Here is a 24,079-nt window from a genome sequence, read left to right on the forward strand (position 1 = left end):
ACAGAGTCTCACCTCATAGCCCTGAATGGTTTGGAACTTACTGTATAGACCAGGTTGGTTTTGAGCTCACAATTATCCATCTGCTTCCCAAATGCTAGGATTAAAAGTCTATGTCATACATACCTCGACTTCCTTCCTAGCTTTAAGAAGTGTCACTTGGGACTCAGTCAATCAAGACAGGGGTGTAAGTGGAGTTGGCCAATGGGGTGTTGGTTCAACACCCTGAGTCGAGCCCTCGAGTTTAAAAACGAATCTTAAAAAGGAGACATTTACTTCTGCTTTATAGAGCACTGTCATGACTCGGTTTGATGTTCTTGCACTCTTCTGCTCATCACTGCCAAGTGGAGCAAGCCAGGCCTCCCGAAACTTGGCATATTGCCTTCTAGCTGAAAGCTTTCCGTGGCTCCCCTTTCCCTCTATGTTTTAAATGTCAACTGATGGAACCTAGAATACAAAGAAGACAGTCCTAAGGGAAAGTGTCTCAGTGTCTCAGTCAGAAGAGCCTATGGGTGTGTCATGTATGTGTGTGTGTGTGTGCGTGCGTTTCTGTGTGTGCGTGCATATACACATATGTGTACATGTATGTATAGTATACAAATATGTATATATACACAATACATATGTACATAATATATACACACATGCATACCCACATATATATACATATATACATACATATATACACACATATATGTCTCATATATATGTACGTACACACACACACACACACACACACACACATATATATATATGACTTATTTTTTGCCTGTGAATGCTTTGCTTCCATGTGTACAATGCCCACAAAGGTCAGAAGAGGTCATAGGTTCCCCCGGAACTGGAACTACAGGTGGTTGTGAGCCTCTGTATGGGTGCTGAGGATGAAGCAATCCAGGTCCTCTGAGAGAGCTGTGAGGAATGCTACCTGCTGATGCTACCTGCTGGGCCATCTTTCTAGCCCTGATTGTCTTGATTGTTAATTGAGGAAGGAAGACCCACCCTAAGAGAGGACAGAGCCAGTCCTTAGGCTGGTCCCTGAACAGTATGTAAGTGAAAGAAGCCAGGTAAGCCCACACAAGCAAGACATTTTCTTCGGTCTTTATTTTGAACGTGATGTGGCTGGTTGCTTCAATTCCTGACTTGATTTCCTCAAAAGGACAGGCTGTAACCCAGAACGCTAAGTCACCTTTTTTCTTGACAGGGTATTTTATCACAGCAACAGAAATGAAACTAAAACAACTTCCACAATAAAATTCGAGTTTCTTGGGGCCAAGAACATGCCCAATAAGAGAGATGATACTGTGGCCAAACATGACCTTGTGAGTTTGGCCCTTGGGACTCAAATAGTGGTGAGAATGAATTCCTTCAGGTTGTCCTCTGACCTCCACATGTGTCCTGTAACATGGCTGTATGCATACACATGAACACACACATCCACACTATACACGTTAAATAAGTAAAATATAATAGTTTGTTTCTTGCTTCGTGTTTCTGTGTTCTCACTGCAGTCACTCTTCTGTTTGGCCCTGCCTCGGCTCCTGCACACTTCTCCCCCGAGGGCCGTCAACTGCTAGGCTGCGGCTCCATCCTTCCTTTGTCTTCTCCCCCTCCCACCTATTTCTCTCTTCTTTTTACTTGGGGCGGGGGGGGGGGTCTCATTGTGTGGTTCTGTCTGTCTAGCTTCGAATTCCATTTGTAGGCCAGACTGGTCTTGAACTCACAGACATCCCCCTCCCTTTGCCTCTTGAGTGTGGGATTAAATGAATGTCCTGCCTTTATCGGCCCACCGGCTTCTCTTGACCACCCATTATTGTCTTTCAGGGCTTAGCTAAGTGGCAGGAGCCAGGGGCGCCTCTCCTGTGCTCCTGCCCACCTCCAGCTTGCTCAGCTCAGTCTCAAGCGTTGTTATCAGAGACTATACCAGTCGGCTCATTACTCCTGTGCGTTTCCATTTCCCTGACTTCCGGAATTCTCAAGCCAGAGCGGAAATGACTTCATCAGCTCTGTAAGCCTGCTTATTAAAATGGCGCTGGGTTCACAGCACTCGCCCTGTCGGTTGCTGAATGAGCTGCTGTGTTTCTCCCAGGCCCGGGGCGCACAGATGCTGCCTTCTCTGTCACAGCTCGAATGAATCGAAGATTCTTGCAGACTAAATTACTAAGTATGTGTTATAGTCTTGATTCATGATTGTTTATGTTTTATTTAGTCAAATCTAACAGCTCATCTGTCTGGAAAACTTCATCTATAAAAGCTGATAGGAAGGATTTGTGGTTTAAATTTATTTATTTGTTTGTTTGTTTGAGATAGGGTTTCACTGGGCATACCCTTCCTTGGCTATGCTGGGATTATCTTTGTAGACCAGGCTAGCCTTGAATTCAGAGGTCCACCTGCCTCTGCAGACGGAGTGCTGGGATTAAAGACACGCACCACCAATGCCCAACTGTAGTTTAAATTTTCACTGTGCCACTGAGTCTGGCTTCAGATTCATGGGCGTCCTGCCTCAACCTCCCAGACACTGGGGTTCGAGGTGGGTCACTACACTTGGTTTAAGAACTCTAAACTAGGTTTGGTGGTTTGCCTCTGTCAATCCCTGCACTTGGGAAGCAGAGTCAGGAAGAGCTCTCTAAGTTCAAGGCCAGCCTGGTCTACAGAGTGAGTTCTGGGATAGCCAGGGCTATATAGTGAGATCTGTTTCAAATGGATGATTTCAAGTAATATTTGACCTGTCAAGGTAATACCCCATTTTAATCAGTTTTTGCTAGTAATGATCTTTCCTTCCATCCCCTAATAGTTAATATTTTGTTTATTGTTTACTTGAGACAGGGTCCCATGTATTCCAAACTGGCCTCAAATTGGTCGTATAATTGAGGAAAATCTTGAACTTAGATCTTCCTGCCTCTTCTTTCCCAGTGTTAGGATTCCATGTCTGCTTTATATTGTGCTGAGGACCAGTCAAGGCTCTGTCTGCTCGGTAAAAACTCTACCAATGAAACTATATCCAGGGCTCTGCCCCTGCCCTGAGGGTGTGTGTGCTCATGTATGGGTATACATATGTGTGTGTGCGTGTGTGCATATGAAGGCTAGTGGACCTTAGTGTCATTCCCTCACCTTTCTGCAAGCCACTAGCTGAAAGCTAGATGGGCTAGCCACTGAGCCCCAGAGGTCCACCCTTCCTGGCCTTGTATGCTGAGGTTATAACCACTCACTAAGCACCAGGCTGGAATGTTTGTTGTTTGTTTGTTTGCTTTAACATGGGTTCTAGGGATTGTGCCCAGCACCTCCTGCTTGCAAGGTAGCAATTTACCAACAGAGCCATTTCCCCAGTCCCTCCCCTTCTTTTCTCTCTAATTTCCTTGAGACAGAGTCTCACTGTGTAGCCCTGGCTAGCCTAAAATTTACTGTATAGACTAGGTTGCCCTTGAACTTGCAACATCCTCCTGCCTCATCTTCTAGACTGCTAGCAGTATAGTCATGAATGAGCTCCACCCCCAGCTCTAGGTACTTTTATATTTCTTCTCCTTGCTAGTTCTTCTCTGTACTACCCAGACTGTACAAGCCATCTGTTTCTCTGCTGGAACCTGGCTGGTAACCCTTTAGGTAAATAGAAAATCCTGACCTCGGGGAGATTTTCGTGGTGGTTTGAACTTACCTTTTGTTGGCACGTTAGGTTAACATATAGGTAGACACTCAGTCACCCTCCGGTGGAAACACTCCCACCTGCTATTAATATTTCATACTTCAGCCAGGCCATGGTGGTGCATACTCTTGATCCCAGCATTTGGGAAAGACTCCCAGAGAAGGGCCAATCTCTGTGAGTTCAAGGCCAGCCTGGTCTACAGAGCTAGTTCCAGAACAGCCATGACTACGTAAAGAAATGTGGTCTTGAAAATCAAAACAAAACAAAAACATCATATTTGTGTGTTTTTTTTAGAAGCTCCCTTCACATTGTTTGTCAAATGCATATGGTATCTCTAATCTAATAAACGTCTCTCTTGTTCTGTACATTCAAGTATATGTAAAGCATGGTCCTAATCATGTAGAACAGCATTCAGTTAAAAGTTTTCCTCAGACTCAGGGCAGGGGTATAAGTGGAAGAATGCTTGTCAGGCGTGCATGGGGTACTGCATTTGATCCCCATCACTAAAGACAAAACCCCATTTATATACATGTGATTTGCTTTTTCCCTTAGCGTTCTATATAGTTCATGTGATTGCTTTTGCTGTAATTCTGTGTTCTCTGCCAGTCTCTGGAACTCTTCCCTTTTTTGTTTTTTTGTTTTTTTTCCCTCTGTGTAACTAGGAACGTACAATTGTGATTAGTGACATACGATGGAATGCCAGCATTTGTTTGTTTGTTTGTTTGTTTGTAGGGTTGTGGGTAGAAGCCAGGACCTTGTACATACTAGGCAAATGCTCTACCGACTGAACTATATTTCCAACCCCTCGGTTCTGGCTTTTAAATTTTAAGCTAAGATCATTTGAATTATCTTCTTAAGAATCTATTTGTACTGTATATGTGCTGTGAGTGTGAATGTCTGATATATGCATTCAGTCAGAAGTGGGTATCCCTGGAGCTGGATTTGTAGGTGGTTGGAGCTGCCTGATGCGGGTGCTGGGATTTGAACTCAGGTCCTCTGCAAGAACAAACGCTCTTAACCATTGAGCCATCTCTCCAGCCACACCCACACTGTATCACATACTCGGCTATAATCAAGAATATAGTGGCGCTGGGATCTAAGATACTTTGTTCTGTTTCTCACTTTCAAATGTCAATCTTTTTTTTCCCCTAGAGATTTATTCTATTTATATGAACACACTGTCGCTGTCTTCAGACACACCAGAAGAGGGTATCAGATCCCATTACAGATGGTTGTGAGCCACCATGTGGTTGCTGGGAATTGAACTCAGGACCTCTGGAAGAACAGTCAGTGCTCCTAACTGCTGAGCCATCTCTCCAGCCCCTTAAATGACACTCTTAAGGCTAAGGATAAAGACAGAGCCATAGTTAGCATGGCGGTGCCCAATATTGGCTGCTTTGTTTGGGGTGTGGGTTGACGCAACATCAGAACCCCTTCCGTAGCCTCCACACTGTTTGCAAAGAGGAGGAGGAAGAGGAGAGGGAGGAAGAAGACCCTGGAATGCTGCCTTTCAATGGGAGGCAGAGGCAGGTGAATCTCTGCGAGTCGGAGGCCAGTCTGGTCTACAGAGTGTGTTCTAGGCCAGTCAGGGATACGCAGTGAGAACCTGCCTCAAAATAAAAAGAAAAAGAGGCAGAAGGAGAAGAGGAAGAAAAGGAAGAGGAAGACATCATCTTGCTGTCCATCAGACTGTGCCAGGCACTTGGGTGAGCGCCACGGCTCTTTTCTGACGTTCTCCTGATTGTCCTTGCCATCTTTGAAACCGAGGTTATGAGGAGTTGAGCACAGAAGGAAGATTCGGACCTGGGACTCCTGACTCTCACCAAGTCTCAGGCTTGGAGACAGACCCTAGGCTGTGCCCTGGCTTCCGCCGTTACCAGCTGTGAGTGGAGCTGGTACCCCACAGGGTGTCTAGTGGATTAGATCTGGTCTGTGGGCCTCTGACCTGGCCTCCCTGAGCTTGTAATTTGCCTGTTCCTTTTCTCTTCCCTCAGTGTTCCGCTATCTTGATTGTGATCGGTTCTCCTGTTTAGAACTCTAGCTTCCTAAGGGCAGGGACTGCAGGGTTTTCATCCTAGCTGTGGTGACCAGTAGTGCCTAGCAGTTCCCAGCACACAGCAGACACTCACTTGACGTTTCCTCATGGATGTATGTCCTGTCATTTCCTAAGTAGAATTGGGCTCAGGGGTCAAATCTGATTACCACCTATGCTTATAAAGGTTGTGAGTGGTTTTTACATTTTGTTTGTCTGAGACAGGGTCTCATATTACAGTTCAGGGTGATCTGGTATTTATAGCAGTCCTGCTCCAGCTCCAACGTCTTAGGTTCTAGTATTTTGTAATCTCCCAGGCCTAGCTTGCTTATTTATTTATTTATTTATTTATTTATTTTAAAGACATGGCTTCTGTGTAGCCCTGGCTGTCGTGGAACTTCCTCTGTAGACTAACCAGGCTGAACTCAGAAATCTGCCTTGTCTCTGTCTTCCAACTGCTGGGATTAAAGGCAGGGCCACCACTGCTTAAGTTTTTAGTGGTTGGAAAGACCTAAGTCATAACATAAAGATCATTCATACTTTGAATCTCTGTACGATTCTGCATGTATATCCACTTCTGCATATATAAAAACACATACGCACACATACACACATATATAAATATATAGACATATGCAATCTTACCGGCCATAGCCATTCATATTGTGTATGGCGGCTTTCATTCTACAGAGCTGTTTATCAGCAGCAGACAATACGTCCTGTACCATAAACCTACCCTTTCTCCCAGGGTGAGAAGAAATAGCTTAAATATGTAGTCCCCAATGCTTCTTTAATCTCAATTATTCATGGGCATTCTTAACTCTCCTTCATTCAGACCTTTATTTATTCGACAAATACTTGCTGAGCCCACACCTCTTAAAACAATGTTTAACTCCATTTGTCTTTGCAGTTAGGGAAGTGCATTTGGTGCGGGCCTCAGCTCTCACCCTTTGGTTGAGATGGCCTTCCATGGCCGTGTGGGGAGAAAGGGAAGAGGCCTTGGGTGCCTAATGCAGGGGCTTTGGAGGTGGGATGCACCTCTTACCCTGCACTCCGAAGCTCTGATCTTTGCATCCGAGTCTCTGACTTCACTTCATACTGTAAAACGCATCCGCAGGCGACTTCTTCCCCTTCCACCCAAGCTTTCTATCGCCCCTGTCTTCTGTCCCTGCTGTTAAAGCTATAGTAACTAAAGATGGGGCCAGGGGTGTGAGAAAAACAGCTCTTGACGCTCAGGGTGTGCCCTGGAGAGCATACCACAGGCGTTAGGGGGCCACTTAAGTCTGCTCTAGAAAAGCCTTTCCTTCAAAAGCAGGTGCCTCTTATTCCCTCGAAGCTCAGAGAGGTGAAACAATTTGCCCAAAGTCTGTTAAGCAGAGGAGACTGGACTCTGAATCCAGACTGCCACTCCTGAGCGTCAGCTCTTAGCCATGTTGGTCAGGTGCCAGGCCAAGGAGTTGGCATATCCTGTAATGCCAGGAAAAAGAGGTGGGTAGAAAGCAAGGCTTCCTCACCCCTCTCTCCCCTGGGAAACTGATAGTGACAGCCCAATGCTCTGTCCATCAGTGCTTATATCCCACCAAAGGGTAAAAATCCTACCAGATCAGAAGCTAGGTGAAGAACAAAACTGGGGCTGGGGTGTAGCTCAGTGGCAGGTGAAAGCTAAGCATGCCTGAGGCACAGTCCCCTCCATCAAAACCAATGGACATCCTGACTTCTGACTTCTCCTGATGTAATCAAAGGATAATTACCCACAATACCTGAGGCTGTGAATTCAGCAGAACTGACCAGACAGGCAAGACCTGAGGTACCTGTGCAGTGTTAATGAGGACACTAGGAAAAAGGAGTGGCGGGTAAATTTGGGGATTGCAGAGTGAGACACAGTGGATTCCTGAGGGGAGTACAGTGCTGTGCACAGCAGGGGGTGAGCCTCCACCCTGGTCAGCAAGCACCTCTGAGGAGGAATGTTCCAGGAACTCAGTTAGGGAATGTGGCTTCAGGCCTCGGGCTTCCTCTTTGTTCAGTTAGTAATTACCAAATTTTTGTGTGAGTGCGGAGATCGGTGACCTGGACTGCCTTGTGTCTCTGCCGTGCTCGTGCCGAAAAGAAAGGGGGTCAGCGTCACGTGTCCACAGACGGCAAGCTCTGTTAGGAAAAGACGTGAACATTAGTGAAACAGGATCATACCGGAGTTTTTACAGAGCCTGGTGACTCAGGGGTGATGTCTCAATAAAAATACACGTACACTGACGTCCGCATAAGGCCTCCTTGATGACTAAGGTTTCACGAATCTCAGTCTGTCAAATTCTTTGTTAAGTGGTTCAAAACATTGAGACATACCTTAGAGCCCTAACAGAAACTTTCTTCTCAGTGACACAGGGGGCCTCGGTTTCTGAGTCAGTGGCCCTGGGCTCCAGAGCAAACTAAGCATGGGAATGCATGGAATTTATTTGTAGTTTGCAGGAAATAAAGTGTTATTGTTAGGGTGGCTTCCTGTCATAAACACACACACACACACACACCCCCAACATTTTAATTTGGTTTTAGAAATAGTAACCTTAGATGTTGCTTTTGATCTAGGAATGTATGGGAAACCCAAAATTATATGTGCTTCTTTGCTCTTTTGAATTTGTGGTGTAAGAATTCTCCATATTTCTCACAGATAAGATGTTAGATGTTTCTAGTTTCTTGGTCCTGTGCATGTAAAGATGCATGGCTTCACGTGTGTGTGTGTGTGTGTGTGTGTGTGTGTGTGTGTGTGTGTGTGTATGTGGCTCTACAGTATAAATACGGAGATTCTAAAGAGTTCTATGATGTGTTAGACATGAAAAACTATCCTTCTGAGCTGGTGTGTAGGTCTGTGTACCAGTACAAAAAAAAAAAAAAAAAAAAAGGGAGGAAACAGCAACCAACACAAAAGGGCAGGATGTAAATACAGTATTTATGTATGAAATTCTCAAAAAAAAATTAAATGAAAAAAAAACAGAAAAGAAAAGCAAGGTGGAGGTAAGTCTGCTTGGGGTAGGGTGGGGGGAGCGGGGTGTGGGGTATGGGAGGGGGTTGGGGCTGGGAAGGAACAGTCCAGCCTCTCTTATGCTTCCCAAGGTTTTGGGAACTATCGTAGGGATTTCTCTTCCTGAGAGATCAACACACACAGACATTCAACAGTGAACATTGCCGGTCCGGACCTTCCTCGGGTACAGTTAAAGTGTGAAGGTCCCGGGCTAACGTTAAGGAGTCAGTGTTTTGGGAGGTATTAGGGTAGTGACCATTTGCCAGTTGATACATAAGGATTTTACTTTTATAATAATTTTAGATTATGTATGCGAGTGCTCTATCTGCATATATCTATGCACATTACATGTGCGTTCCTGATGCCCATGGAGGCGAAGGATCCAGGATCCCTGGAACTAGAGTTACAGACAGTTGTAAACTATGTACGTGCTGGGGATCAAGTCCGGGTCCACTGAGCCATCTCTCCAGCCCCGTGTTTTCAGTCTATCCTTTTGGTTTTCCTTTGAGACAGGGTCTTACTATGTGGCCCCAACCGCAATTTGCTGTGTAACCCAGGCTGACATTGAACTCACAGAGATGCCCTTGCCTCTTCTGGGTACCGAGGGCTGGGATTAAATGTGCTACTGGATTTCCCTTTCCTTTTCTAGACCGATTTTATTTTATTATTTTAGGTGTATGAATGTTTTTTTCTTGCAGGTATGTCTGGGTATCTTATGCACCTTGAAACTGGATTCAGGATGCTTGTGAACCCCCATGCAAGTGCTGGAAACCCAGACCCTCCATAAAACAGCAAATGCTCTTAACCACTGAGCCATCTCTCCAGCCCTGGGTTTCATTTTCTTAATTGTAGTTAGCTAATTTCTTGGAAACCAGGCTTTATTTAGTAAGTTCTGTCTTGCCTCAGCTTTCTTTGTGCTGGAGTTACTGGTGTCTCCTTCCTGTCTCCTTTGTCTACTTGTCTAAAGCTTTTTATTTTCAGTGTACACATATGCACGAGCCTTTGGAGGCCAGAAGAGAATGTCAGGTTCCCCAGGAGTTAAGGTGGTTATGAGCTCCTTGCGTGGAACAAAACTCAGGTGCTTTGGAAGAACAGGAAGTGCTTTGAACCCGTAAGCTGTCTCTCTCTCTCTTTTTTTTTTTTTTTTTTTTTTGGTTCTTTTTTTCGGAGCTGGGGACCGAACCCAGGGCCTTGCGCTTCCTAGGTAAGCACTCTACCACTGAGCTAAATCCCCAGCCCCAAGCTGTCTCTCTTTAGCCCCTCACCTGAGCGCTCAAGGCAGACTTCACTATGTAGCAGAGAATAATAGTGACTTCCTGATCCTCTGTCCCTACATCTGAGGACTGGGACTATGACTTTCTGCCCCTTGCCTTTGCCCCTCTGTTGTTCTGAGACAAGGACATATGGCTTAGTTCCCTCACTGTAGCCTATCCTGTCCTGCTTACTTCCCGTATGCTAATGCTGTACGTTTACACCTCTACCACACTCAGCTTTTGTCTTATTCTTCCAGGGTCTCATCCTCTGCTTTTAGAAGCTGTTGAGGAAGCATGACTTAGCCAAGAGGATAGCCCATCCCTTCCTTCCTTCCTTCCTCCCTCCCTCCCTCCCTTCCTTCCTTCTCTTCCTCCCCCCTCTTTCTTTCTTTCTTTCTTTCTTTCTTTCTTTCTTTCTTTCTTTCTTTCTTTCTTTCTTTTTCTTTCTTTCTTTCTGGGGGACTGAGTCTCAAGACAGGGTTTCTCTATATAGCTCAGGCTATCCTAACCTCACTCTGTAGAACAAGCTGGCCTCGAGCTCACAGAGATCTGACTGCCTTGTAGATTAAAGGCATGGGCCAGTACCACTTGGCATGGATAGCATTTCTCTAGTTTCTGGGAGAAGCTTGAGACAGATGGGCCATCAACTCTAGGGCTGCCCCAGCCATTTTTTCTAGTATTCAGAAAAGCCTGCTGGAGAAGTTCAGCAGGGAGGGCCAGACTTGTGCATGGAGATAGGGAAGTCAGGCATGCGCCCTGATAGGCATTCCTTAAGCCCTAGGGGCATACCCTTGTCGGCTGCAGGGAATATTTAAATTCCCTGGTTGTTCAATTGAAGTTCGTTTCCGTTGCTAGAGGAGGTGGCAATCTCTCCTGCCCCAGTCTCCGCTTTTTTGAAACGAGGTCTTGCTTCATAGACTCTGCTGACCTCAAAGTTGCCAAGATCCTCTTGCCTCAGCCTCTGGAATTCTGGGATTACAGGCACACACCACGCTGAGTTCACATTCCTTCTCCTGGCCGCTTCTTCTGGCTTTTGATTATTTATTTATAACAGATCGTGTGCTGTTGATTCTGCTGAGTGAGCGGTGAGGTGGTGAGCCTCAGTAGCACTTTTGCTGAGATGGGAGGGGAGAGAGGAGAAACTCTGGGAGGGAAGGGGCAGGTTGCCAAACTGGTTTAACTCTGCCCTGGAAGGCCAAGAAAAAACAAAAGTCCAGGCTTCACTCAAGAACGTTCAAGCTTATCAGCAAAGGGAATAGGGGAAGAGAAGGAGGAAGACAGAAAAGAGAGTGCCAAGGGTGGACTCCAGGCTCCTCTCAGCAGGACAGCTGTGAGGAATGCTCAAAGGCTGGGCTTGGGAAAGGTGACTGTTTATTCTGAGGTGTGAGACCCGGAAGGATCTGCCTTGATTTACAGCGATATTTAGCCTGGAGAAAGGAAGGAGAACTGTCTTCGAGAAGCAGCACTGTCAGTTTCCTGGAAATATTGCTTAAGCATCTGAGTAGGTGAAGGCCCCCCGCTGTGCCTGAGTTCAGTTCTCAGAACCCACGGAGTAGAAATGAAAGTTCCCCTCTGACCTTCGTATGTGTGCTCCCTGGCAAAGTAAATACGTGTAATAGGATGGTTTTTTTTTTTTTTTAAAGAAAACATGAGTTTTCTTAAAACCACTCTGCCCATCTAATGTCTGTGTTTCACCAATGCCTGGAAGGATCCCTGTCTCCCTCTCTCCCCAGCCATCTATCTATCTGCTTCCTGCCATGGTGCACATCTCATCTTGTCATCTCCTTTCTTATCTTGAGACTGCAAAAACATTCCAGAAAGTCTAAAGTCTAGGATGAAATTTCAGTAGCTAGAGTCATAGCGATGAGTGGGTGGATGGGCCCTGTCTTTCTGCCTGTACTATTTTAACAACTCCTCCTCCTCCTCTTCCTCCTCCTCCTCTTCCTCCTCCTCCTCTTCCTCCTCCTCTTCCTCCTCCTCTTTCTCCTCCTCCTCTTCCTCCTCCTCCTCCTCCTCTTCCTCCTCCTTCCTTCTCCTTCTCCTCCTCCTCCTCTTCCTCCTCCTTCCTTCTCCTTCTCCTCCTCCTCTTCCTCCTCCTCCTCTTCCTCCTCCTCTTCCTCCTCTTCCTCCTCCTCTTCCTCCTCCTCTTCCTCCTCCTCCTCTTCCTCCTCCTCTTCCTCCTCCTCCTCCTCTTTCTCCTTCTCCTTTTAAAAGCACATCTGCCCTCAGACCCTTTGTAGTCCCTAGTGGTTTTGCACTAACTATCCTCCTGTCTCAGCTCCCCAAATCCTAGGACTATGTCAGCCACCATACCCAGCTTATGTAGGCTTCATATCTTTTGAATGTTTGAATATTCCAGGGAGTAAACTTTTTTGAGTATAAGTTAGGATTTCTGAGCTTAGATCTTATTTCTAACTCCTTTCCCGCCCCCGTTTCTCTGTGTAGCTGTAGCTGTCCTGGAACTCACTCTGTAGAACTCACAGATATCCTCCTGCCTCTGCCTCCTGAGTGCTGGGATTGAAGGTGTTGACATTATTTCTTTTTAAGTGAAGATGTAAAGTGAACCTTTTTATAAGATATACTTGAAAATTGCTTCTAAAGGCATTTCCAGCTGAGCAAAGATACCTGGTTCTTTTCAGTTGAGCATGAAATGAAGAGGCTGCAGGGATGGGCTTGGGCTCTGGAGAGACTTCAAATACTAGATCCTCTCCACCCTTCCTCCTGCCTCCCTGTTTTGAGACTGGGTCTCAAGCACAGGAGAATGACCTCAAACTTCATGTGTATGGGGTCCAACCCAAGACTCCTGCAGGCTAAGCAAACACATTACCAACTGAACTATATTCCAACCCATGCCAGACTCTTTTTCTAATCATATCTCCGTTCTTGTCCTAGTTTGGCCCCTCCCTTGGTTTGGTCCTACCTCTGGTTTGGATTTCTGTACCTGAGCTAAGTTCCATGCCTAAGCTCCTTCCTAGGATACAAGAAGGGCAGAGCTATGGCTGGGAACACTGGCCTTCCGATCTATTCAGCCACATGGAAATGAGGGGTGTATGTGTTGTGTGTGTGTGTGTGCGTGTGCGTGTGCGTGTGCGTGTGTGTGTGTGTATGTGTTGTGTGTGTGCGTGTGCGTGTGTGTGTGTGCGTGTGTGTTGTTTTGAGGGACCTATCTTTGCTTAGGCACCCACACCCCACACCCCTCTATTTATTCTCCCAGTATACCTTATGACCTCCCCGTATGCTGCTTGCTTATGACAGTCTTCTCTGAAATTCTGAACAAATTAGATATCTCCACACTGGAGACCGTGGGTGAGCATTACACAAATGATGCTGAGTGACAGGAGGCAGACACACACGAGGTGCTTTGTGATACCTGAATGCAAATGAGGCCAATGGTCGGTCTGGACACTGACAGGGATGAGATGGGGGCTGGCAGGGAGTGGAGCAAGGGAGCTGAGGTGCTGCATGAGTGTTCTACATCTTAATCTGAGTGCTGGCTACAAGAGTATTTTATATATATATGTATATATATATATATTTATGTATGTAAATAAATTAGGGTGTTACTATGTACCCCTGCCTGGCTTTGAGTTCCTGGCAGTCCTGCCTCCAGATCCCAAGTGTCAGAATTACAAGCCTGTGACTTGATGCCCAACTATTTTTTACTTTTTTTTTTAAAGATTTTTATTTATTTATTATATATAAGTACACTGTAGCTGTCTTCAGGCACCAGAAGAGGGCATCAGATCTCATTACAGATGGTTGTGAGGCACTATGTGGTTGCTGGGATTTGAACTCAGGACCTCTGGAAGAGCAGTCGGTGCTCTTAACCGCTGAGCCACCTCTCCAGCCCTATTTTTTACTTTTAATGCCTGGGTTACACAGTGAGTTAGGGCCAGTCTTCCTCATACTACAGACCCTTGTCTCAAGAAAGTAATGAATTAATTAATTTACATGTAGTTACAGTTGGTGACTTTTTGTATGTAAAACTTAAAAGCATTGATTTTGTTTGTTTGTCTGTTTGTTTGAGACAGGGTTTCTATGTAGCCCTGGCTGTAGCCCTGGCTATCCTGGAACTTGCTCTGTAGACCAGGCTGGCCTCATAAAGATTCACTCCCTTCTGCCTCCCAAGTGCTGGGATTAAAGGTATGCACTACCACTGCCTGGTTTCATTCAGGTTTTTGGTTTTTGTTTTTTGTTTTTTTAAGATTTATTTATTTATTATATATAAGTACACTGTAGCTGTGTTCAGACACACCAGAAGAGGGCATCAGATCCCATTAAAGATGGTTGTGAGGCACTATGTGGTTGCTGGGATTTGAACTCAGGACCTCTGGAAAAGTGGTCAGTACTCTTAATCACTGAGCCATCTCTCCAGCCCCAGGTTTTTTGTTTTTTATTTTTTTTGTTTTTTGTTTTTTGTTTTTGTTTTTTTTGTCTTTTTTTTTTTTTTTTTTTTTTTTTTTTGGGAGCTGGGGACCGAATCCAGGGCCTTGCGGTTGCTAGGCAAGCGCTCTACCACTGAGCCAAATCCCTAACCCCTTGTTTTGTTTTTTTAAGATTTATTATTTATTTTTATTTGCATCAATGTTTTGCCTGCATGTATGTCTGTTTGAGAACGCTAGGCTCTCTCGAACTAGAGTTAAAGACAGTTGTGAGTTACCATGTGGTTGCTGGGAATTGAACCTGGGTCCTCCGGAAGAACAGCCAGTGCTCTTAACCACTGATCTATTTCTCTAGCTCCCTAGATTCATTTTTAAAATATCTACTTTCATTTATTTATTTAGAGTTATGGTCTTAGTTTGTAGCCCAGGTTAACCTTAAGCTCTTGTTCCTCCTGTCTCAGATTCCCCAGTACTGGAGTTTCAATTGTGTTTACTACATGTGACTACATATGACTACGTGTGACTAATATAAACTTTAAAAAAAGAAATAGGTTCTTACTATACAGCCTTGGCTGTCCTAGAATTGGCTCTGTAGACCAGACTGTCTTGATCTCAGAGAAATCCGATTGTCTCTGCTTCCAAAGTACTGGAATTAAAAAACCTATGCTCCACCACATCAGACCAGTAGAGACTATTTTAAAATGTTATAGTGCATTTAATTACTTTTGAATCCATCATGGCGATTTCTTTTTAAAATCCACTCCCTTGGACCATAAAATACTCCTTTAGTCAGTTTCTGGTTATTGAATGGTTACTGTAATTGGTATGGATGGGTCAAAATCAAAGGTTACATGTTTGACTTTACTTTTAAACCTATGGCTGTGTGCGTGTGTGTGTTGTGTGTGTGTGTGTGTGTGCGCGCGCGCGCGTGTGTGTGTGTGTGTGTGTGTGTGTGTGTGTGTGTGCGTGCCTGTGTGTGTGTTTAAGGGAACTTATTTTCCCAGAATCTATATGCATACAATTTGCTCTCGATGCCATTCAAAGAAACCTCAGGACAGAAGCTTGAGGCATATAATCCCCAGGTAGGGACAATGATGATGCTTGCTTTTGCCTTCCAACCTGGATTCTCCATTCTGTGACAACAGTGACCTGTCCTTTCCTTGGTGAGTACATTAGTTGCTGGCCTCTGGGTACAGTACAGTCTTGAGCATAGTGGTGCTAACCCCTCACGGTTTCTGAGGGCAGGCGTAGCTTGCTATGGCTTGTTGCCTGGGGAAATAACTGCTTCCAAACTAATAGGGTTATTGGCAGAAGTCAGTTCTTCTCAGGTTGCCTCTTCTTGGCTGTGATCTGATGGCCAGCCCCACTTCCTGGAGGCCACTCAATTCCTTGCTATAACATGGCTCCTTATTTTGTCAAGGCGGTAAGAACAGGATACCATTAGTGAGCGGGCTCTCAAGCCCTGTGACCTGTAACTGCATACCCGACCACTTTATTTACTAGTAAGGAGCCAGCCACAGGATGTGTACCTTCTCAGGGCAAGGGCTGCACAGAGGTACAGATCCTGGGAGGCACAGCTGTGGTAGCTGGCTTGCCTATCTGCCACTGACACAGCAGTTCAAGGAAGTAAACCCCTGTGACCTGAGGTAAGCCCTGACCACACACTCTTTCCTGTCCACAGAAGTTGGGTACAGGTGATGTAAGGCCTAAGTGACTTAAATGTTGGGCGAGTAGACTGAGTTTTTACATAGGACAGGGAGGAGAGTCCTGGGATGGAAAGCCAATCTGCGAAGGCTGGGGTAGAGCCCGCTGGGAGAAACACTGAAATTCTGCACTCATGGAGACAGATAGGGACGTTTGAAGAGTGTAGGCCAGGCTGGACCACATAGTAAGACGCTGTCTCAGAAACCAAAAGCAACAAAAGAAATCATAAAAGCAGCCATTGTTTATAATAATGGGTCTCATTATACTATTTTATATTCTTATTTATAGTATTTTATATTCTTATTTATAGTATTTTATATTTTTATTTATTTTTGACAGGTCTCTTTGTCATAGCTCAGGTTTGACTAGAACTTACCATCAGCCTCCTGAGGACTGGGACTATAGGCATAGGTCATTATGGTATGCCAGGTTAATATATATATATATATATATATATATATATCTTTGATCATATTTTTCTTACCATATTCTTTTTTGTTTTATAGATTCCACATATAAGAGAAACATAATAACAAAGCATACATACACAGTATATATGCATACACACACACACACACACACACACACACACACACACACACACACACTTGTTCATGTTTTTCAGGCCATCCTGTAAGTGCCATATAGCTGAAGACGACCTTGAGTTCCTAATCCTCCTGGCTCTCCTGCCCCCATTCCTGGGATTACAGGCTTGCACCACTACACCCCATCTGTGTGCTGGGATTCGAACCACTGCATTACATATACGACTTGGTAAACATCCTCCCAACTGAGTCCTGTCTCCCATTGTTCTTATATTTTGAGACAGGGTCTCAAGTAGCCTAGGCTGGTCTTAAATCGACTGATATGAGATGCTGATTCCTGATTCTCCCCTATCTCTGCTTCCTAAGGACTGGTATTCCAAGAGTAGGCCAGCATGCCCAACCATGAGCCTGGCTTGTTTCTCCTAATGTGGTTAGAGATTTCTAGTTGCTATCAGATGGTTGGTTGGTTGGTTTTAGACAGTCTTCTTTGTCTCTCAGACTGACCTTTCACCTGTACTTCTCTAGGTAGCCCAGGCTGGCCTTAAGTTCCCTCAGCCTAGTTTGTTAGCAATGTTTGTCTCTAGACTGACCCTTTTTTCTTTCTGAATTGTGAAAGCGATAAGACTGAGCATCGATTAAATAGCAGCACGAACTTCCTATTGGACAAGAGCAAGAGAAATGGGGACACATTTGCTAACCCACCTTAAACTTTTGGGTTTGGGAGGAAGGTTATAGATACAGTATCAAAAGTGAGGGCAAGAGAGTGCTGGAGGGATGGCTCAGCAGTTGAGGGCATTGGCTAGTCTTGCAGAGGACGTGGGTTCAAATCCCAGCACCCACAACAGCTCACGACTGTCTGTAACTCTAAGATCTGGCACTCTCACACGGCCATACATGCAGGCAAAACACCAATGCACATAAAATAACGGTAAATTTTAAAAAAAGATTCTAAAATGCAGTGAAGGATGCCTGACAAGGGCGATGGGTAGTAGAGAAAGTTATTCATCTTTTCTCTGGCAACTTTAAGGCAGCCTCTTTTTGTTCCTTTTATAGTTCCCTGCCACTGTTCCCATGGCAATTGTCAATGGTCACGGTGCTGGAGGGTGCCATTTAGCCGGCAGATAGATTACAGTGCAGTTACATGTTGTCTGCTTGTTGCTCTGGCGGCCATCTTAAGTGCAGACAATTTCTGCTCACACAGCTTCCTGAAGCCCTTCTGGCTCAGAATGCAACGAGATCAGAAACACAGCCAGGCGAGCCAGGCAGTGCTTGGGGTGACAAAATAGGAGTGGTTTTCCTGCCACAGGGCCATGTTGGGTGAAACCCACCTGCAGTGGGCCCTGCTCCATTTTGAAAGTCTCCAGAGCTGATCCAATACATGTGTTATTCTGACTAGACTCTTTTCTAAGCAATGCTCAGGATGGAAGCCAGCACCTCATCTGTTCCACAAATGCTCTCCCACACCATCTTGCCTCGAGTGTCTGAACCACACTCAGTTAAGAGGTAATGGCAAGCTGGTAAACGCATGATGAGATTTTTGTTTGTTTGTTTTTGGATTCTAACGAGCTAATTACTGGCTTTAGGATGGGGGCTGGGCACCTGGAAAGCGCAGGGCAGGGATAGAAGCTGCAAATTTGTTACCGTGGTCAACTCAGTCATGCCTACATAGTGAACATACAACAGAAGACCTGAGTTCAGAGAGCCATGAGACGGCTGGGTGTTCCAAGCACCTGGACACGGGCTCTTGTTCAGACCCCGGCCTTGACTTTGTACTGAGCCCCGTGCGCCCCTTCCTCTGTTACCTAGCTTTACAGTAAGTGACCAAGCCTGTTTCCTTACTTGCAACACCAGCAGACTAGCCAAGCACAAGGAGGGAGGCACTGTTGGTGTGGTAGTCTGAATGAAAATGGCCTCTGGAGGCTCATAGGGAGTGGCCCTATTAGGAGGTGTGGCCTTCTTGGAGTGGGTGTGGCCTTGTTGGAGGAAGTACATCTCTGGGGGTGGGGGGAAAGAGTTCTGAATTTCAGAAGCTCAAGATGGGTCTTGTAGGGTCTCTCTTCCTGCTGCCTGCCCATCTGGATGTAGAACTCTCAGCTACATCTTCTTCACCAGGTCTGTCTTCGTGAAGCCGTGCTTCCCACCATGACGATAATGAACTGAACCTCTGAATTGTAAGCCAGCCCCAATGAATGTTTTCCTTTATAAGAGTTGCTGTGGTCATGATGTCTCTTCACAGCAATAGAACACAGACTAAGACAACTGGGTTCCGTTTGGTTAGAAGCATAAACCAAGAATGGTCCATAATGAGGGTTGGGGATTTAGCTCAGCGGTAGAGCGCTTGCCTAGCGAGCACAAGGCCCTGGGTTCGGTCCCCAGCTCCGAAAAAAAGAAAAAAAGAAAAAAAAAAGAATGGTCCATAATGACTAGCATTGGATGTGGGAACCCTGGGACTGAACTCCTCACCCTGTGGGATCTGACACCATGACCGGTTGAATGGTGTCACATCCAAAGTGAGTTACAGGACTTTGAACTGGTGTCTGCTTCAGGGCCTCCTGATGGCCTGGGTGTATAGACCTCCTCACTCTCCCACACCACACACACCAGTTCACAAATGTTTCCTGTGACGACTGATGACCAGAAAGAGAAAATACTTTGATTGGTTTTCTCCTCTCAGATAACCTCTACACATGTCTCCTCTAGGGGGAAACAGTAGGGCCTTCAAAATGACTCAGCAGTTAAAAGTCCTTGCCACACAGGGCTAACAACCTGACTTAAAGCCCTGCATATAAATGTAGAAGGAAAAATCGTCACGAAGCTGACCTCTGACCTCTATATGTGTGCCGTGGCACATTTGCACACCTCTTCTTTTCATGACTTGAGGTCAGGTGTGGAGAAGAAGTGGGTGCTTTTGGCACCCCCCCCCCTTTCTCTGCTCACCCTGGAGACAGAGTCTCACTGTGCAGCCTAGGCTGGTTTTGATCCTCCTGCCTCAGCATCATGATCAAGGATTACAGCTGGTTCATCATGCCCAGCTTACCTCTCACTGTCTAAAGAAGCAGTTCTCAACCTGTGGTCGTATATCAGATGTCTTGCCTATCATATTCATTTACATCATGATTCATAACAGCAGCAAAATTACAGTCATAAAGTAGCAACGAAAATAATTTTATGGTTGGTGGTCACCACAATATGAAGTGTGTTAAAGGGGAGCAGCATCAGAAAGGTTGAGAGTCACCGATCCAAAGTGTTGGAGTTTGGACAGCAAATCATAGAGTGAGCCAAGGTTTAAGGTGGGCCGTTGGTGGTTGTTGTACTTGTCATTGTTTTGGCTGCTTGTTTTGTTTTAACGTGGGAAGCCGGAGGGAGGGCGGCCATTAGAGTCGACTGTCTTCCTCTAAAATGAAAGCTCAAAGTTAAAGCCCTCATGCTCACTGCCTGGGGAAAATGTGCACTGTGGATCTGTTGTCAAGCTCTGGTAGCAAAAGGCCTGACATCAAGCTGCTAGGGAACCCGAGGCAGAAGGACCCCCAGCTCAAGGCCTGCCTGGGCTACAGAGTGAGGAGTTCCAGGCCAGCCTAGGGAACTTAATGAGTCCCATCTCCAAACACAAACTGCAGAAGCTGCTGAGAACACTGCTCAGTGGTAGGGACTCGCTGAGGGGCACAGCAGGCCCCGGGTACAATCCTCAGTACCATGGCCTGGAGAGAAAGACCATGTACAGAACACGCAGGGATTTGGATTGAATATGTGTGTACCCAGATCAATAACCAAAACTCGTAGGCACTAATGTGCCATTGAGCTGTTCCTACTGTGCGCCCTATGCACACTCCAGAGCCACGGCAGGCACACCAGTGAACTTGCTGGGTCAGCCGGGCTCTCGGCCTCACTGAGAACTAGCTAGTTATGAGCTAATTGTGAAGCTGGGCACTGTAGCACACACAACTGTGATCTCAGCACTCAGGAGATAGAGCCAGGAGGATCCATGATCCTAGTCCAAGTGTGGGGTGGCGCTGCACACCTTTAATCCCAGCACTTGAGAGTCAGAGGCAGGTGGATCTCTGGAGTTTGAGGCCAGCCTGGTCTACAAAGCAAGTTCTAGGTCAGCCAGGGCTGTTACACAGAGAAACCCTGTCTCAAAAATAATAGACAAACAAATGAATAAAAAGAATTTGAGTCCCAGGGCTGGAAAGATGGCTCAGCCATGAAGAGCGCTTCTTATTCTTTCGTAGGATCCCAATTTGATCCCCAGCACCCATATGGTATCTTAGAACCACCCATAGCTCCAGTTCCAAGGGATCTAACAGGCATGCATATGTGTACATGCATGCAGGCAAAACGTTCGTGCACATAAAGTAATGAAATATAAACAAGCAGAAGAAATGAAAAACCAAACATCTCAGCTGGCGTGGTGGTACATGCCTTTAACTCCAGTTCTCCACTGGCCAGGGCAGGTAGATCTCCGTGAGTTCTAGGCCAGTCGGGTCTATCTAGGGGGTCCCTGTCTCCAACAAACACATAAACACCGTAGCCAGCTAGAATTATGGACTCTGCTAGGGAGAGATGCATATGTTCCCACTCTTCCTCTAGGACAGTGATTCTCAACCTTCCTAAAGCTACACCCCTTTAATATCCTCTAGAATCATGTGGCAGTGACCCCCCGCCACAAAAACTATTCCATCGGCTGCTTTGTAACTGTAATTTTGCTACCGCCATGAGTTATAATGTAAATATCTGTGTTTTCAGATGGTCCTAGATGACCCCTGCGAAAGGGTCATTCAGCCTTCAAAGGGGTCGAGACCCACAGGTTGAGGAACACTGCTGAGCGTTACTTTCAGAAAACAGGCATGGCCGGAAGCTGAGGCGATGTGAAGATGTGGGGGAGGGGAGAAAGGCGGTGTAGGTCACAGTTGACACGAGCTCAGGAGATGAACCAGGTGGGTTTGAGTGTAGGCTCCCTTCTCACTTGTACAACTGTGTCACGTTCATCTTCCACCCAGTGCTAGGCATGCTATGGACAGTGGGGGTCACATGGGATAGTAGTACATGGAGGTGACTGGCCCAGGCCTTGCACCATAGTAAAATGACAGGCAAGATCAGCTTTCCTGAATAAGACTCAATGGGCCGTTTTAATATTTTGTGTGCTGTAAACATACTGTTCACCAGAAGATCCCCTCACTCGTGCTTCAGGAAAGTGTGGCTTGGAGGTGGTGTTTGCTGGCAGTGGTGGTGGCCATCTCCTGCCTCCGACACTTCTCCACCACACTCTCCTGCCCATCTGCACTGATGCTAGGTCCCCAGAGCCCAAGATGCCACTGCTGAGGTTGAAGGACCCTAGTTCTCACTGAAGCATAAGAGCTATTAAGACGCTTGGCCTGATAGAAAGTAGGTGGGAGGGCTGGAAAGATGGCTCAGTGGTTAAGAGCACTGAGTGCTCTCCCATAGGTCCTGAGTTCAAATCCCAGCAACCACATGGTGGCTCACAACCATCTGTAATGAGATCCGATGCCCTCTTCTGGTGTGTCTGAAGACAGCTACAGTATATTCATATATAACAAATAAAGAAATCTTTAAAAAGAAAGAAAGTAGGTGGGTTATGGAGTTCCTGTGAGGACCCTAGGCGCTTTGGCCAGCCTTACACCCACCACCTCAGGTCAAGATTAGGCCAAGAACCAGCTTCCCACCTCGGGTCAAGGCTATGCCAAGTTCCATTCTCCACCCACAGTTCTTGGGAGGAGCAGAGACATTCTTGAAAAACCACAGAATGGGGGGCTGGGGATTTAGCTCAGTGGTAGAGCGCTTACCTAGGAAGCGCAAGGCCCTGGGTTCGGTCCCCAGCTCCGAAAAAAAGAACCAAAAAAAAAAAAAAAAAAAAAAAAAAAACCACAGAATGTACCGATAGTCACCTGACCCTCTGGTCCCAGATAGAGTTCGAGTGCATGTCTTATGCTTGCTAGCCAATAGATTCAAAGGTCAATATGCTTAGCCAATAAGTTTAAACTGTAACCTTGCTGGTGTAACCTGTATCCCTAAAAGGTATAAAAACTGCTTGTTAAAGCCATTCAGGGTCATCTTCTAGTCACTCGCCATGAGGGGCTGATTGAGGGTCGACCCCTATCGATGTGCCGGAAAAATAAATTTCATGCATTTGCATCGATCTTGGCTCTCGAGTTTCACTTGGGAGATCTCCTGGTAGTTAAGACTCACTTCGAGCCTTATGAGGTACCCACTGAATACATACAGGCCACCTGCAGGGGTGACTCCCATCTCTGCAGTGGCCGTTCTTTGTTGTCTGTTGGCCATTCGAGGATTCGGCTCCCGAGGCACTGCACTGCTCTGCTCGGCCCTGCCCTGCACTGCACTGCATTACCGTGCTGCCTCTTGGCGTGGAGGCTTTGTGTGTTGCCAGTCCCTGGCTAACAGAGTTTTCAGAAGATTAGCTTCGCCTTATGTTAACTCATGGCTCCACCAAACTAGAAAGTGCGACTGTTCCGAGTCTCTGAGGTTGAGGAATCTCGACTTTCAGATATTCCGCAAGGGCCCCCCTCCCGCCCCCGCTTCCTACGTCAGCGGTCAAATGCATGGCACGGTCTTTCTCAGGGTTGTGCTTCCAGAAGCGTCCTTGCCGCACTCTGCAGACTGTTGGACGCTGTGTTTGTTTGTGTTGATGCAGACTTTGTTTTAGGAGCTCTGGGGTCCCTGGGAGAACACTGAACTTAGAGCTTCAGTCAGTCACGCAGCTTCCGGGGGCCTGCTGCCTTACGTTAAAAGGACAGTCGCGCAGACCCAAAACTTGGTGAGGTAAATGGGATACCAGATCTGAAAGGCATTATGATTGTAGATTACTGTAAAAATAGAAAACATTTTAAATATGCGTTGCTGAAAAGATTGGAGAATCGAAGCTGAGTCTAGAAACTGAGTTTTTTTTAAATGTTGTTTTATTAATTAAAAGTACGTATATGAAAATTTTTATGTGAGTTTTGTTTACCGCTATGTTTACTAGTGCATGCAGTCCTCAGAGAGGCCAGAAGAGGGCATTGGACTCACTGTGAGCTGCCACATGGGTGCTGGGAACCAAGCTTGGGTCTTCTGAGACAGCAGCCAGTTCATTTAACTGCTGAGCCATCTCTCCAGTTTGTATTTAATTATTTCTGAACATTGGGGGATTGAACCCAGGGCTTCAAGCATGGTAGGCAAAGCTGTTAATTCATGCCTAGCCTGAGATACCCTTTTTTTTTTAAACCTTGAGATAGGATCTTACTACACAGCTCAGGCTGGCCTTGAACTCCTGAGTACTTGGATTACAGATGTGTGTAGCCTGCCAATTTTAATATGTAGGGTTTCAAAAGAATTTGTACAAGAAGGCCCTCTTTCTTACTGTTCTTTTTTTCTTTTTAGATTTATTATGTATACAGCGTTCTGCCTACATATGTACCTGTAGGCCAGAAGAGGGCACCAGATCTCATAGATGATTATAAGTCACCATGTGGTTGCTGGGAATTGAACTCAGGACCTCTGG

The 24,079-nt window shown here is 45.9% G+C and overlaps 2 long non-coding RNA genes across 2 annotated transcripts in view; one reads left to right on the forward strand and one right to left on the reverse strand.

Moving 5' to 3' along the window:
- Window positions 1-24,079, forward strand: part of LOC120096258 (uncharacterized) — a 54,879-nt gene that overhangs the window by 17,192 nt on the left and 13,608 nt on the right. The window contains exon 5 of the long non-coding RNA XR_010057220.1: window positions 1,819-2,158. This is a non-coding gene — a long non-coding RNA (uncharacterized LOC120096258). The remainder of the gene's footprint in view (window positions 1-1,818; window positions 2,159-24,079) is intronic.
- Window positions 265-1,972, reverse strand: LOC134481566 (uncharacterized). Its single transcript, XR_010057221.1, has 2 exons — window positions 1,871-1,972; window positions 265-444 (listed from the first exon to the last, which is right to left on the reverse strand). It is a non-coding gene; the product is annotated as an uncharacterized LOC134481566 (long non-coding RNA).

The sequence above is a fragment of the Rattus norvegicus genome, chromosome 13 (genome assembly GCF_036323735.1).
Source record: "Rattus norvegicus strain BN/NHsdMcwi chromosome 13, GRCr8, whole genome shotgun sequence".
Taxonomy (NCBI): domain Eukaryota; kingdom Metazoa; phylum Chordata; class Mammalia; order Rodentia; family Muridae; genus Rattus; species Rattus norvegicus.